The sequence below is a fragment of the Arachis hypogaea genome, chromosome 17 (genome assembly GCF_003086295.3).
Source record: "Arachis hypogaea cultivar Tifrunner chromosome 17, arahy.Tifrunner.gnm2.J5K5, whole genome shotgun sequence".
Lineage (NCBI taxonomy): Eukaryota > Viridiplantae > Streptophyta > Magnoliopsida > Fabales > Fabaceae > Arachis > Arachis hypogaea.
Window position 1 is genome coordinate 61,412,041 of NC_092052.1, and position 5,380 is coordinate 61,417,420.

Below are 5,380 nucleotides of genomic sequence, written 5' to 3' on the forward strand. Positions count from 1 at the left end.
AAGTCCAAGCAAAGGGGGAACAATTAGTTTAGCCAACATGAGCCTTTAGTTAGTTTTCTAGAGAGAAAAGCTCCCTCTTCTCTCTAGAATTAGGTTAGGATTAGGATAAATTGTCATAGATCCATGTTTAATTTCTTGATCTCATCTTGTTTCCTTTATAATTTCTCATTTCTACATCTTGATTCTCTTAGTTGTAGAGTTAATTTCTCATTTTGTTCTCTTTTATGATGATGAACTCATGTTGGATTTGGTTCACATTTAATGCAATTTGATGTTGATATTTCTTTTATTGATGAATTGAATTGTGATTTTATTTTCCTTGAAATTAATAGTTGGTAGATTTTACTATTCTTGCAATTTGTGATGTTTACTTCTATTGTACTCTATGTGTTTGATGAAATGTTCTCTTTAGTTTTTGAGTAGTTTTGTTGACTCTTGGTCCAAGCTAAGGGAATTGGGTAAACTTGAGTCATTGTGTATTATGGATTTAGTGATTTAAGAACCCTTGGTGATCAATTTGACACCCATTGACGCTAACCCACTACTAAGTTAATTAGTAGGTAGGTTGGGACTTAAGGATTGATGTGATCAAACCTATTTGACGTACTTCAAGCTTAGGAGTAGATATTACGTACTTAAGGCTTTTGGGAAGTAGACTTAATAGGTTGGCCTCTCATGATTATGAATATGTAGTTTATTGACAAGGATGGTGATCTCAGTTACCGAAGTCTTAGCCAAGAGTTCTTTATCTTGCTTTCTTTAATTACTTGCTTGATTTACTTTTCTTGCCCTTCTATAAACTCAAAACCCCTTGCACCTTCATACCCAATATTTGACCATTTCATTGCAATTCCTTGTGAGACGACCCGTAGTATAAATACTTCGGTTAATTTTCATTTGGGGTTTGTTACAAGTGACAACCAAAATTTTTGATGTGGGAATTGTTTGTTGGTTTAGAGCTATGCTCACAACGAAGTTCTTATTTCTATTGAAAGAAATTCTAGACCATCAAGTAAATCCTCATTATCATGGATCTATACATATGAGAAAGACAATTGAAGAGGCTCAAGAGCTCATTGATACAGTTGCTAGAAATCAATATCTATACTTAAGTAGTGGGTCCTCCATGAAAGAAGAAGCTAATGCAGTATCCACTGAACTTAGTCCTCAAGAACAAGTTGCTGAACACAATTAGCAATTTCTTATTATAACAAAACAGTTAGCAGAATTTAAAGAGATGCTACAAGAAACCAAAGATGCTAATGAAAATATGAAAAAACACTTGAATCAGACAAGACAACAGCTATCTAAACAGATAACAGAAGAATGCCAAGCTGTTCAATTAAGGAGTGGGAAGATATTGAATGTCTCAATTCAAAGCAACAGAAAGCCAAGAAAGGAACAACTAACAAAAAATGACCAAGCCACTGCTCAAAATCCCTCTGAGGATAGTGAGAGCCCAGAGAGGAATGATTCTGGCGTTCAAACGCCAGAAAGGGGTGAAGAATTGGTGTTAAACACCCAAAGGATAGCCAATTCTGGCGTTCAAATGCCAGAAAAGGGTGGAAACTTGGCGTTAAACGCCCAAAAAGCACCCAATTCTGGCATTCAAATGCCAATAAGGGATCAGACACCTGCAAGTGCTGATAAAAACCCCCTTAAGCAGGCTTCTCCAACCACTTCTGTAGGAAATAAACCTGCAGCAACTAATGTTGAAGAATACAAAGCCAAGATGCCTTATCCTCAGAAACTCCGCCAAGCGGAACAGGATAAACAATTTTCCCACTTTGCAGACTATCTCAGGAATCTTGAAATAAAGATTCCGTTTGCAGAGGCACTTGAGCAAATACCCTCTTATTCTAAGTTCATGAAAGAGATCTTAAGTCATAAGAAGGATTGGAGAGAAACTGAAAAAGTTTACCTCACTAAATAATGCAGTGCAGTCATTCTGAAAAGCTTACCAGAGAAGCTTAAGGACCCCGGAAGCTTTATAATACCATGCACATTAGAGGGTGCTTCTACCAAGACAGCTCTATGTGATCTTGGAGCAAGTATCAACCTAATACCTGCATCCACCATCAAAAAGCTTGGTTTGACTGATGAAGTTAAACCAACCCGGATATGCCTCCAACTTGCTGATGGCTCCATTAAGATTCCATCAGGCATAATTGAGGACATGATTGTCAAGGTTGGGCCATTTGCCTTTCCCACTGACTTTGTAGTGCTGGAAATGGAGGAGCACAAGAGTGCAACTCTCATTCTAGGAAGACCTTTCCTAGCAACTGGACGAACCCTCATTGACGTCCAAAAAAGGGAGAAAACCCTGAAAGTCAATGAGGATGAGTTTAAGTTGAATGCTGTCAAAGCTATGCAGCATCCAGACACATCAAAAGACTACATGAGCACTGATATTATTGACTCCCTAGTGGAAGAGGTCAATATGACTGAGAGTCTCAAATCAGAGCTAGAGGACATTTTTAAAGATGTTCAGCCTGATCTGGAGGAATCAGAGAAAACAGAAGAATCTATGAAAACTCCTCAGGAAGAGGAGAAGCCTCCTAATTCTGAGCTCAAACCACTACCACCATCCCTGAAATATGCATTTTGGGAGAAGATGATACTTTTCCAGTAATCATAAGTTCTACTTTGGAGCCACATGAAGAGAAAGCACTAATTCAGGTGCTAAGGACACACAAGACAGCTCTTGGGTGATCCATAAGTGATCTTAAGGGCATTAGCCTAGTCAGATGCATGCACAAGATCCTATTGGAGGATGATGCCAAGCTAGTGGTTCAACCACAGAGGCGGCTGAATCCAGCCATGAAGGAGGTGGTGCAGAAAGAGGTCACTAAGCTACTAGAGGCTGGGATTATTTATCCTATTTCTGATAGCCCTTGGGTGAGCCCTGTCCAAGTTGTCCCCAAGAAGGGAGGCATGACAGTGGTTCATAATAAAAAAATGAACTAGTTCCTACAAGAACAGTTACAGGGTGACGTATGTGTATTGACTACAGAAGACTCAATACAGCCACCAGAAATGATCATTTCCCTTTACCATTCATAGACCAGATGTTAGAGAGACTAGCAGGTCATAAATACTACTGCTTTTTGGATGGCTACTCAGGTTACAACTAAATTGCAGTAGATCCGTAGGACCAAGAGAAAACAGCATTCACATGTCCTTCTAGAGTATTTGCCTACAGAAGGATGCCATTTGGTTTGTGTAATGCACCTGCAACCTTTCAGAGGTGCATGATCTCTATCTTCTATGATATGGTAGAGAAATTTCTAGAAGTCTTCATGGATGACTTCTCAGTATTTGGAGACTCATTCAGCTCCTGTCTTAACTATCTAGCACTTGTTCTGAAAAAGGTGCCAAGAGACTAACCTGGTTTTAAACTAGGAAAAATGTCACTTTATGGTGACTAAAGGAATTGTCCTTGGGCACAAAATTTCAAATAGGGGAATAGAGGTGGATCAAGCTAAGGTAGAGGTAATTGAAAAATTACCACCACCTACCAATGTTAAGGCAATCAGAAGTTTTCTGGGGCATGCAGGATTCTATAGGAGGTTTATAAAGGATTTTTTCTAAAATTGTAAAACCTCTGAGCAATCTGCTAGCTGCTGACATGCCATTTATCTTTGACACAAAGTGTCTACAGGCGTTTGAGACTCTGAAAGCCAAGCTAGCAACAACACCAGTCATTTTCGCACCAGACTGGATATTACCATTCGAACTAATGTGTGATGCCAGTGACCACGCCATTGGTGCAGTATTGGGACAGAGGCATAACAAGCTTTTGCACGTTATTTACTATGCTAGCCGTGTTTTGAATGATGCACAGAAGAACTACACAACCACAGAAAAGGAGTTGCTTGCAGTGGTTTATGCCATTGATAAGTTCAGATCTTATTTAGTGGGATCAAAGTGATTGTGTACACTGACCATGCTGCTCTGAAATATCTCCTCATAAAGCAGGATTCGAAACCCAGACTCATAAGATGGGTATTGCTTCTGCAAGAGTTTGATATAGAAATAAGAGACAGAAAAGGGACAGAGATCCAGGTAGCAGATCACCTGTCCCGGATAGAACTAGTAGCAGGGGTGTCCCTCCCTCCTACTGAGATCTTTGAAACCTTTCCGGATGAGCAACTCTTTGCCATTCAGGAATTACCATGGTTTGCAGACATTGCAAACTATAAAGCTGTGAGATTCATACCCAAAGAGTACAGTAAATAACAAATGAAAAAGTTAATTTTTGATGCAAAGTACTACTTGTGGGATGAACCATATCTCTTTAAGAGGTGTGTAGACGGAGTAATCTGTAGATGTGTGCCTAGAGAAGAGGCACATAAGATCCTATGGCATTGCCATGGATCACAGTATAGAGGACATTTCAAAGGTGAGCGAACAGCCACAAAATTTCTCCAATGTGGTTTCTACTGGCCTACTCTCTATAGAGACTCCCGAGAGTTTGTACATAACTGTGACAGTTTCCAGAGAGCTAGTAATCTGCCTCACGGTTATGCCATGTCTCAGCAAGAGATCCTAGAGATTGAGTTGTTTGATGTATGGGGTATTGACTTCATGGGGCCTTTCCCACCATCATATTCAACCACTTATATTCTGGTGGCAGTAGACTATGTATCTAAATGGGTAGAGGCAATTGCAACACCCACTAATGATACTAAGACAGTGATAAAGTTCCTCCAGAAGCACATCTTCAGCAGGTTCGGTGTCCCTAGGATACTGATTAGTGATGGAGGCACTCATTTCTGCAATAAACAGCTTGACTCTGTTTTGGTCCGATATGGAATTAACCATAAAGTGGCCACTGCGTATCATCCACAGACAAATGGGCAGGCTGAAGTCTCGAACAGAGAACTGAAACGAATCTTAGAACGGACTATAAGTGCCCGTAGAAGGGATTGGGCAAGAAGTTTGGATGATGGTCTATGGGCATACAGAACAGCATTCAAGACCCCTATAGGGACCTCTCCATACCAGCTTGTGTATGGAAAAGCATGTCATCTGCCAGTGGAACTGGAACATAAGGCCTATTGGGCGACCAGGTTCCTAAACCTTGATGCTAAGATAGCTGAAGAAAAGAGATTACTCCAGTTGAATGAGCTGGAGGAGTTCAGACTCAATGCTTTCAAAAATGCTAAAATTTACAAAGAGAAAGCAAAAAGATGGCATGACAAAAGGCTATCATCTAGAGTCTTTGAGCCAGGACAGAAGGTCCTGCTGTTTAACTCTAGGCTCAGATTGTTCCCTGGAAAATTGAAATCCCGGTGGAAGGGACCATATGTGATTACAAGTGTGTCACTGTATGGCTATGTAGAACTTCAAGATCTTGATTCTGACAAAAAGTTCATTA